This window comes from Corythoichthys intestinalis, unplaced genomic scaffold (assembly GCF_030265065.1).
Source record: "Corythoichthys intestinalis isolate RoL2023-P3 unplaced genomic scaffold, ASM3026506v1 HiC_scaffold_39, whole genome shotgun sequence".
Lineage (NCBI taxonomy): Eukaryota > Metazoa > Chordata > Actinopteri > Syngnathiformes > Syngnathidae > Corythoichthys > Corythoichthys intestinalis.
In genome coordinates, this window is record NW_026651608.1 from 738,560 (window position 1) to 750,000 (window position 11,441).

General features: G+C 41.8%; 1 long non-coding RNA gene across 3 annotated transcripts in view; it reads right to left on the reverse strand.

The window, feature by feature from the left end:
- Window positions 1–2,329: 2,329 nt before the first annotated feature.
- Window positions 2,330–11,441, reverse strand: part of LOC130911352 (uncharacterized) — a 9,549-nt gene continuing 437 nt past the window's right edge. The window contains exons 1-6 of one of the 3 annotated variants that reach the window (XR_009062029.1): window positions 11,351–11,441; window positions 7,646–7,938; window positions 3,742–4,233; window positions 3,494–3,651; window positions 2,926–3,141; window positions 2,330–2,863 (exon numbers count right to left, since the gene is read on the reverse strand). The exon at window positions 11,351–11,441 is cut by the window's right edge and continues 437 nt beyond it. This is a non-coding gene — a long non-coding RNA (uncharacterized LOC130911352). Of the gene's footprint in view, window positions 2,864–2,925; window positions 3,142–3,493; window positions 3,652–3,741; window positions 4,234–6,036; window positions 6,569–6,630; window positions 6,847–7,198; window positions 7,357–7,446; window positions 7,939–11,350 lie in introns of those variants that run through there. The other 2 variants (XR_009062031.1, XR_009062030.1) reach the window with 2 other exon arrangements.

An 11,441-nucleotide genomic window follows, 5' to 3' on the forward strand; every position in this document is an offset into this window, starting at 1 on the left:
TAAGTTTAGAATAGAATCTAGGGTTAGGTTTAGAGTAGAAACTAGGTTTAAGTGTAGCTAGGGTCAGGTTTAGAATAGTCCTAGGGTTAGGTGTAGATTAGAGTCTAGGATTAGGTTTAGAACATAGTCTAGGGTTAAGTTTAGAATAGAACCTAGGATTAGGGTTAGAATAGAAACTAGGGCTAAGTGTAGCCTAGGGTTATGTTTAGAATAGAGCCTAGGGTCAGGGTTAGAGTAGAAACTAGGGTTAAGTATAGCTAGGGTTAGTTTTAGGGTTAGGGTTAGGGTTAGGTTTGTGTCAGAATTATCTCGATGAACCACGCCCCGAAGGGGGGTTCAAAGGCAATGCACGGTCCGTCACTCGGAATGAAATTGTCTCGGCCCAAAAACACGTCATATGGGTGATCCATCGGATCATATTTCTCACCGTCCCTCAAAGGAATGTCACGCGCCATGTCCGCAGGACATGGGGTTAGGTTAGGGTTAGGGTTAGGGTTAGGGTTAGGGTTAGGTTAGGGTTAGGGTTAGGGTTTAGGGTTAGGGTTAGGGTTAGGGTTAGGGTTAGGGTTAGGTTAGGGTTAGGGTTTAGGGTTAGGTTAGGGTTTAGGTTAATAAGAAAATATGTCATCTCCCTAGAGAGATGACGGTGCACGGGCAACAGTCATCCAGAATCAGATAAAATTATCCCCATTAATTTTCCATTAAAATACCTATAAAACAACTGCTAAAAGTGTACAAGCTAAAATCATTTTAAAGCTGTGAAGGTAAAATGTGAATGCAAAAAGATATAAAAAATATTCAAAATTGCAATAATTTTATCAAATCTTAAAATGGTCCCTCAAACCAATTTAAACAATTCAGTAAATATGTAAAACAATATAAAAAAGAAAATTGGAGTAGTTTCTGCAACTTAGACCAAGTCTCGAACCTGCGCTCAGAGAGCGCTTCTGTTTACGAGGCGGCTGGCCTAACCCTTAGGCCATGTGAGTCGCACTCCAGCTCTTCTAAAAAAAGGGGGTAAAAAGACAAAGAGAGTTAAAAATAAACCAATTTAAAATGAATCCAACGAAGGGGGGCGAAATTTTGAGGTTAGCGTAGGGAGCGGGGTTAGGGTTACAATAAATAATTTTTAAACAGATCCCATCCGCTTTCCAGGGTGGGCCGCGAACCTGCGCACAAATAGCGCTTCTGTTTACGAGGCGGCCAGTCTAACCCCTAGGCCATGTGAGTACACTTTTATTTTCTAAAAAAAGGGGGTAAGAAGACTAAAAGAGTTAAAACTAACAAATTTAAAATCAATTCTACGAAAGGGAACGAAATTTTGAGGTTAGAATAGGGGGCGGGGTTAGGGTTAGAAAAAATAATTTTTAAACAGATCCCATCCGCTTTCCAGGGTGGGCCGCGAACCTGCGCACAAATAGTGCTTCTGTTTACGAGGCGGCCAACCTATCCCCTAGGCCATGTGAACACACTTTTGGCTTTCTAAAAAAAGGGGGTAAAAAGACTAAAAGAGTTAAAACTAACAAAATTTAAAATTGATCCAAAGGGAGCGAAATCTTGAGGTTAGAATAGGGGGCGGGGTTAGGGTTAGAATAAATAATTTTTAGACAGATCCCATCCGCTTTCCAGGGTGGGCCGCGAACCTGCGCACAAATAGCGCTTCTGTTTACGAGGCGGCCAGCCTATCCCCTAGGCCAAGTGAATACACTTTTGGCTTAATTTAAAAAAAGGGGGTAAAAAGACTAAAAGAGTTAAAACTAACAAAATTAAAATAGATCCAACGAAAGGGAGCGAAATCTTGAGGTTAGAATAGAAGGCGGGGTTAGGGTTAGAATAAATAATTTTTAAACAGATCCCATCCGCTTTCCAGGGTGGGCCGCGAACCTGCGCACAAATAGCGCTTCTGTTTACAAGGCGGCCAGCCTAACCCCTAGGCCACGTGAATACACTTTCGGCTTTCTAAAAAAAGGGGGTAAAAAGACTAAAAGAATTAAAACTGACAAATTAAACACCTCCCCCATCTGGAGCCCTCACAACCACTTTCTGGAAGATAAACACAGGAATATTGCTAAAATAAGTGCTAAAAGTTGAAAAAGTGCTAGAATCAAATACAAAATAAGTGCTCATCAAACCACTCAAACATCTACTAAAATCAAAAACCAAACAATATTTACAATATTTTGCAGCCCTGTTTTTCATCCCCTTCCTTACCTTACCAACATACATAGAGGGCTCCATCTATGGAAGTATTTACGCCAGTCCATCCTATTAAGTCAATTTAGTTAATAATAACCCTTAAAATTAACGGTCCCGTATACCGAGCGGCAACCCAACATGCCCACCATATTGAGGGGGAACAAATGTACTAATAGACTTCATTTCCTTAGACATTTTGTCCTTTCTCAGCTCCACGGTTGTAAAAACCTGTGTTGAAGCCAATGGGGCCGGATTGATATCATTTTGGATCGTCATTGGTAATGATACCGGGTTGGCAACTATTAAAGACGGTATCGACCGTGTTGAATCGGTAATTATTGAGGGCGGTATCGACCGTGATGGATCGGTAATGATTGAAGGCGGTATCGACTGTGATGAATCGGTGAGTACTTGAGCTGGAACTGGTATGGTCGATATCGGGATGATATCGAATTCTTTCTTTAAAGGCAGGATCACGTCATTAGATTTTAAATACCCAGATCGTTTATTGTCGATTTTATTCAAAGATTTATTCAATGTTGAACAAGTTTCTGTCATTTCCGAACGAAGAGACGCAGGTTGATGGCGCTGTCGCTCTCCCTCCTCTCCTGCTGCTTGGCCTCTAAAGGGGGCTCTTCTTCGCTGCTGTTGCTGCGGCAACGAATCCCTTAAGGCAGGTTTTAGAAGATTCAGATTTTGGCATAAAATATCATTAACATCATGAGGCACCTGAGCCTGGGCCGTAATCAGCTCCGATTGAGTCGGTCGGTCCCGTTGACCGGTTTCAGCCTCCAGAGGTCGCTGTCGGCTCGACACCTGTGAGTCAAGCCCTCTTTTGGCGACTTGTGCGTAGGTGTCTGGGCTCATCGCATCGACCGACCCCTCCACCGAGGACTCGTCCCCTGGCCCATCATCCGAATCGCCACGAATCCAGTCCTCAAATTCCTTTAGAGTGTCATTTGTTAGTTTTCGGCCATACCTTGTTTTGGCCCATTTAATGGCCGTTTGGCACGAGGTCTCATTAAAATGGTAAGTACATTCCAATGCCAATGCCATTGTTTCCTCATAATGATCAGTTAAAATTAACACATTATTCTTTAGCCACATTTCTGTGTTTGCCTGGATTTTTTGTAACGTTAGCGAGTTTGGAGCCGCAGGTTTAATAAAATCTGATAATTTTCGGGCTTGCGAGGCCATGCCCGGAGGCGCCAATGGAGAAAGTCTTTTTAATATATTTAAATGATGTATGGCTTGCAGAATTTTAAAATATTGTTTTGTTAAAATAAAATTCTGGTACCTTTCATCCTGCCACTGGCGGGAATGCGCCTGACCAACTTGCATGGACGGTCTCATGTCGTCGAAGAAATTGGATTAAAATTTAATTTTTGTTAAAAATGTCACGTGGCCCAAGAGAAGCCTATCACCGTGAGTGGGCACCGCTTTTAGTCGCCACTTCTAAATAATGAAAAAAGTCAAAGAATGGTTAGAATCATACAAAATTAATCTGAGGGACCAATCAATACTTCCCAATCAAATCATAAATACCTTTCAACACAGCTCAAAACAAATACCCTTTTTGGACTTCCCGTTTCTAAAATTTGAGATAAAAAAGCTCCTGGTTGCCAGGTAAGAAAAATTACCCAGGCTAAAAAGTTGCCAGATAAAGTTTTGGACGTTTTTCTACACCTGTAAAACCCCTCCCGAGAGAGGATGTCACCCTCAAAGGGGTGTGCGCACACCTTACTTTTGTCTTTTAGTGAAGATCAAGAGGTGAATCCTTTCCCAGGAAGGACTGCCAGCTCAAGCCAAGGTTCCCAAAAAGGTTTTTGACCTACTCAAAAATCAAAAAAAGTTTTTCAGGGAGTCCAAAAGGCAGAATCCTGACGTTTCGCCTGTGTAGGCTTCATCAGAGGAATGACTTGATCACCTTTAGCAGGGGCTTTAAATACTCAGGAAACCCCGTCTTCCCAGGAAGTTGAAACAGGTGAGTACCGCCCTTCTTATCTTCTTAAAGGAGCCGCAGTTCAACATGCGTTTCTCATAGAATTAAAAATAGGTTAAAAGTCAATTAAAAATGGGGAAATCCTAAAAAGATGAAAGGCTCTGGCCAAGTTAGGTTAATAAGAAAATATGTCATCTCCCTAGAGAGATGACGGTGCACGGGCAACAGTCATCCAGAATCAGATAAAATTATCCCCATTAATTTTCCATTAAAATACCTATAAAACAACTGCTAAAAGTGTACAAGCTAAAATCATTTTAAAGCTGTGAAGGTAAAATGTGAATGCAAAAAGATATAAAAAATATTCAAAATTGCAATAATTTTATCAAATCTTAAAATGGTCCCTCAAACCAATTTAAACAATTCAGTAAATATGTAAAACAATATAAAAAAGAAAATTGGAGTAGTTTCTGCAACTTAGACCAAGTCTCGAACCTGCGCTCAGAGAGCGCTTCTGTTTACGAGGCGGCTGGCCTAACCCTTAGGCCATGTGAGTCGCACTCCAGCTCTTCTAAAAAAAGGGGGTAAAAAGACAAAGAGAGTTAAAAATAAACCAATTTAAAATGAATCCAACGAAGGGGGGCGAAATTTTGAGGTTAGCGTAGGGAGCGGGGTTAGGGTTACAATAAATAATTTTTAAACAGATCCCATCCGCTTTCCAGGGTGGGCCGCGAACCTGCGCACAAATAGCGCTTCTGTTTACGAGGCGGCCAGTCTAACCCCTAGGCCATGTGAGTACACTTTTATTTTCTAAAAAAAGGGGGTAAGAAGACTAAAAGAGTTAAAACTAACAAATTTAAAATCAATTCTACGAAAGGGAACGAAATTTTGAGGTTAGAATAGGGGGCGGGGTTAGGGTTAGAAAAAATAATTTTTAAACAGATCCCATCCGCTTTCCAGGGTGGGCCGCGAACCTGCGCACAAATAGTGCTTCTGTTTACGAGGCGGCCAACCTATCCCCTAGGCCATGTGAACACACTTTTGGCTTTCTAAAAAAAGGGGGTAAAAAGACTAAAAGAGTTAAAACTAACAAAATTTAAAATTGATCCAAAGGGAGCGAAATCTTGAGGTTAGAATAGGGGGCGGGGTTAGGGTTAGAATAAATAATTTTTAGACAGATCCCATCCGCTTTCCAGGGTGGGCCGCGAACCTGCGCACAAATAGCGCTTCTGTTTACGAGGCGGCCAGCCTATCCCCTAGGCCAAGTGAATACACTTTTGGCTTAATTTAAAAAAAGGGGGTAAAAAGACTAAAAGAGTTAAAACTAACAAAATTAAAATAGATCCAACGAAAGGGAGCGAAATCTTGAGGTTAGAATAGAAGGCGGGGTTAGGGTTAGAATAAATAATTTTTAAACAGATCCCATCCGCTTTCCAGGGTGGGCCGCGAACCTGCGCACAAATAGCGCTTCTGTTTACAAGGCGGCCAGCCTAACCCCTAGGCCACGTGAATACACTTTCGGCTTTCTAAAAAAAGGGGGTAAAAAGACTAAAAGAATTAAAACTGACAAATTAAACACCTCCCCCATCTGGAGCCCTCACAACCACTTTCTGGAAGATAAACACAGGAATATTGCTAAAATAAGTGCTAAAAGTTGAAAAAGTGCTAGAATCAAATACAAAATAAGTGCTCATCAAACCACTCAAACATCTACTAAAATCAAAAACCAAACAATATTTACAATATTTTGCAGCCCTGTTTTTCATCCCCTTCCTTACCTTACCAACATACATAGAGGGCTCCATCTATGGAAGTATTTACGCCAGTCCATCCTATTAAGTCAATTTAGTTAATAATAACCCTTAAAATTAACGGTCCCGTATACCGAGCGGCAACCCAACATGCCCACCATATTGAGGGGGAACAAATGTACTAATAGACTTCATTTCCTTAGACATTTTGTCCTTTCTCAGCTCCACGGTTGTAAAAACCTGTGTTGAAGCCAATGGGGCCGGATTGATATCATTTTGGATCGTCATTGGTAATGATACCGGGTTGGCAACTATTAAAGACGGTATCGACCGTGTTGAATCGGTAATTATTGAGGGCGGTATCGACCGTGATGGATCGGTAATGATTGAAGGCGGTATCGACTGTGATGAATCGGTGAGTACTTGAGCTGGAACTGGTATGGTCGATATCGGGATGATATCGAATTCTTTCTTTAAAGGCAGGATCACGTCATTAGATTTTAAATACCCAGATCGTTTATTGTCGATTTTATTCAAAGATTTATTCAATGTTGAACAAGTTTCTGTCATTTCCGAACGAAGAGACGCAGGTTGATGGCGCTGTCGCTCTCCCTCCTCTCCTGCTGCTTGGCCTCTAAAGGGGGCTCTTCTTCGCTGCTGTTGCTGCGGCAACGAATCCCTTAAGGCAGGTTTTAGAAGATTCAGATTTTGGCATAAAATATCATTAACATCATGAGGCACCTGAGCCTGGGCCGTAATCAGCTCCGATTGAGTCGGTCGGTCCCGTTGACCGGTTTCAGCCTCCAGAGGTCGCTGTCGGCTCGACACCTGTGAGTCAAGCCCTCTTTTGGCGACTTGTGCGTAGGTGTCTGGGCTCATCGCATCGACCGACCCCTCCACCGAGGACTCGTCCCCTGGCCCATCATCCGAATCGCCACGAATCCAGTCCTCAAATTCCTTTAGAGTGTCATTTGTTAGTTTTCGGCCATACCTTGTTTTGGCCCATTTAATGGCCGTTTGGCACGAGGTCTCATTAAAATGGTAAGTACATTCCAATGCCAATGCCATTGTTTCCTCATAATGATCAGTTAAAATTAACACATTATTCTTTAGCCACATTTCTGTGTTTGCCTGGATTTTTTGTAACGTTAGCGAGTTTGGAGCCGCAGGTTTAATAAAATCTGATAATTTTCGGGCTTGCGAGGCCATGCCCGGAGGCGCCAATGGAGAAAGTCTTTTTAATATATTTAAATGATGTATGGCTTGCAGAATTTTAAAATATTGTTTTGTTAAAATAAAATTCTGGTACCTTTCATCCTGCCACTGGCGGGAATGCGCCTGACCAACTTGCATGGACGGTCTCATGTCGTCGAAGAAATTGGATTAAAATTTAATTTTTGTTAAAAATGTCACGTGGCCCAAGAGAAGCCTATCACCGTGAGTGGGCACCGCTTTTAGTCGCCACTTCTAAATAATGAAAAAAGTCAAAGAATGGTTAGAATCATACAAAATTAATCTGAGGGACCAATCAATACTTCCCAATCAAATCATAAATACCTTTCAACACAGCTCAAAACAAATACCCTTTTTGGACTTCCCGTTTCTAAAATTTGAGATAAAAAAGCTCCTGGTTGCCAGGTAAGAAAAATTACCCAGGCTAAAAAGTTGCCAGATAAAGTTTTGGACGTTTTTCTACACCTGTAAAACCCCTCCCGAGAGAGGATGTCACCCTCAAAGGGGTGTGCGCACACCTTACTTTTGTCTTTTAGTGAAGATCAAGAGGTGAATCCTTTCCCAGGAAGGACTGCCAGCTCAAGCCAAGGTTCCCAAAAAGGTTTTTGACCTACTCAAAAATCAAAAAAAGTTTTTCAGGGAGTCCAAAAGGCAGAATCCTGACGTTTCGCCTGTGTAGGCTTCATCAGAGGAATGACTTGATCACCTTTAGCAGGGGCTTTAAATACTCAGGAAACCCCGTCTTCCCAGGAAGTTGAAACAGGTGAGTACCGCCCTTCTTATCTTCTTAAAGGAGCCGCAGTTCAACATGCGTTTCTCATAGAATTAAAAATAGGTTAAAAGTCAATTAAAAATGGGGAAATCCTAAAAAGATGAAAGGCTCTGGCCAAGTTAGGTTAATAAGAAAATATGTCATCTCCCTAGAGAGATGACGGTGCACGGGCAACAGTCATCCAGAATCAGATAAAATTATCCCCATTAATTTTCCATTAAAATACCTATAAAACAACTGCTAAAAGTGTACAAGCTAAAATCATTTTAAAGCTGTGAAGGTAAAATGTGAATGCAAAAAGATATAAAAAATATTCAAAATTGCAATAATTTTATCAAATCTTAAAATGGTCCCTCAAACCAATTTAAACAATTCAGTAAATATGTAAAACAATATAAAAAAGAAAATTGGAGTAGTTTCTGCAACTTAGACCAAGTCTCGAACCTGCGCTCAGAGAGCGCTTCTGTTTACGAGGCGGCTGGCCTAACCCTTAGGCCATGTGAGTCGCACTCCAGCTCTTCTAAAAAAAGGGGGTAAAAAGACAAAGAGAGTTAAAAATAAACCAATTTAAAATGAATCCAACGAAGGGGGGCGAAATTTTGAGGTTAGCGTAGGGAGCGGGGTTAGGGTTACAATAAATAATTTTTAAACAGATCCCATCCGCTTTCCAGGGTGGGCCGCGAACCTGCGCACAAATAGCGCTTCTGTTTACGAGGCGGCCAGTCTAACCCCTAGGCCATGTGAGTACACTTTTATTTTCTAAAAAAAGGGGGTAAGAAGACTAAAAGAGTTAAAACTAACAAATTTAAAATCAATTCTACGAAAGGGAACGAAATTTTGAGGTTAGAATAGGGGGCGGGGTTAGGGTTAGAAAAAATAATTTTTAAACAGATCCCATCCGCTTTCCAGGGTGGGCCGCGAACCTGCGCACAAATAGTGCTTCTGTTTACGAGGCGGCCAACCTATCCCCTAGGCCATGTGAACACACTTTTGGCTTTCTAAAAAAAGGGGGTAAAAAGACTAAAAGAGTTAAAACTAACAAAATTTAAAATTGATCCAAAGGGAGCGAAATCTTGAGGTTAGAATAGGGGGCGGGGTTAGGGTTAGAATAAATAATTTTTAGACAGATCCCATCCGCTTTCCAGGGTGGGCCGCGAACCTGCGCACAAATAGCGCTTCTGTTTACGAGGCGGCCAGCCTATCCCCTAGGCCAAGTGAATACACTTTTGGCTTAATTTAAAAAAAGGGGGTAAAAAGACTAAAAGAGTTAAAACTAACAAAATTAAAATAGATCCAACGAAAGGGAGCGAAATCTTGAGGTTAGAATAGAAGGCGGGGTTAGGGTTAGAATAAATAATTTTTAAACAGATCCCATCCGCTTTCCAGGGTGGGCCGCGAACCTGCGCACAAATAGCGCTTCTGTTTACAAGGCGGCCAGCCTAACCCCTAGGCCACGTGAATACACTTTCGGCTTTCTAAAAAAAGGGGGTAAAAAGACTAAAAGAATTAAAACTGACAAATTAAACACCTCCCCCATCTGGAGCCCTCACAACCACTTTCTGGAAGATAAACACAGGAATATTGCTAAAATAAGTGCTAAAAGTTGAAAAAGTGCTAGAATCAAATACAAAATAAGTGCTCATCAAACCACTCAAACATCTACTAAAATCAAAAACCAAACAATATTTACAATATTTTGCAGCCCTGTTTTTCATCCCCTTCCTTACCTTACCAACATACATAGAGGGCTCCATCTATGGAAGTATTTACGCCAGTCCATCCTATTAAGTCAATTTAGTTAATAATAACCCTTAAAATTAACGGTCCCGTATACCGAGCGGCAACCCAACATGCCCACCATATTGAGGGGGAACAAATGTACTAATAGACTTCATTTCCTTAGACATTTTGTCCTTTCTCAGCTCCACGGTTGTAAAAACCTGTGTTGAAGCCAATGGGGCCGGATTGATATCATTTTGGATCGTCATTGGTAATGATACCGGGTTGGCAACTATTAAAGACGGTATCGACCGTGTTGAATCGGTAATTATTGAGGGCGGTATCGACCGTGATGGATCGGTAATGATTGAAGGCGGTATCGACTGTGATGAATCGGTGAGTACTTGAGCTGGAACTGGTATGGTCGATATCGGGATGATATCGAATTCTTTCTTTAAAGGCAGGATCACGTCATTAGATTTTAAATACCCAGATCGTTTATTGTCGATTTTATTCAAAGATTTATTCAATGTTGAACAAGTTTCTGTCATTTCCGAACGAAGAGACGCAGGTTGATGGCGCTGTCGCTCTCCCTCCTCTCCTGCTGCTTGGCCTCTAAAGGGGGCTCTTCTTCGCTGCTGTTGCTGCGGCAACGAATCCCTTAAGGCAGGTTTTAGAAGATTCAGATTTTGGCATAAAATATCATTAACATCATGAGGCACCTGAGCCTGGGCCGTAATCAGCTCCGATTGAGTCGGTCGGTCCCGTTGACCGGTTTCAGCCTCCAGAGGTCGCTGTCGGCTCGACACCTGTGAGTCAAGCCCTCTTTTGGCGACTTGTGCGTAGGTGTCTGGGCTCATCGCATCGACCGACCCCTCCACCGAGGACTCGTCCCCTGGCCCATCATCCGAATCGCCACGAATCCAGTCCTCAAATTCCTTTAGAGTGTCATTTGTTAGTTTTCGGCCATACCTTGTTTTGGCCCATTTAATGGCCGTTTGGCACGAGGTCTCATTAAAATGGTAAGTACATTCCAATGCCAATGCCATTGTTTCCTCATAATGATCAGTTAAAATTAACACATTATTCTTTAGCCACATTTCTGTGTTTGCCTGGATTTTTTGTAACGTTAGCGAGTTTGGAGCCGCAGGTTTAATAAAATCTGATAATTTTCGGGCTTGCGAGGCCATGCCCGGAGGCGCCAATGGAGAAAGTCTTTTTAATATATTTAAATGATGTATGGCTTGCAGAATTTTAAAATATTGTTTTGTTAAAATAAAATTCTGGTACCTTTCATCCTGCCACTGGCGGGAATGCGCCTGACCAACTTGCATGGACGGTCTCATGTCGTCGAAGAAATTGGATTAAAATTTAATTTTTGTTAAAAATGTCACGTGGCCCAAGAGAAGCCTATCACCGTGAGTGGGCACCGCTTTTAGTCGCCACTTCTAAATAATGAAAAAAGTCAAAGAATGGTTAGAATCATACAAAATTAATCTGAGGGACCAATCAATACTTCCCAATCAAATCATAAATACCTTTCAACACAGCTCAAAACAAATACCCTTTTTGGACTTCCCGTTTCTAAAATTTGAGATAAAAAAGCTCCTGGTTGCCAGGTAAGAAAAATTACCCAGGCTAAAAAGTTGCCAGATAAAGTTTTGGACGTTTTTCTACACCTGTAAAACCCCTCCCGAGAGAGGATGTCACCCTCAAAGGGGTGTGCGCACACCTTACTTTTGTCTTTTAGTGAAGATCAAGAGGTGAATCCTTTCCCAGGAAGGACTGCCAGCTCAAGCCAAGGTTCCCAAAAAGGTTTTTGACCTAC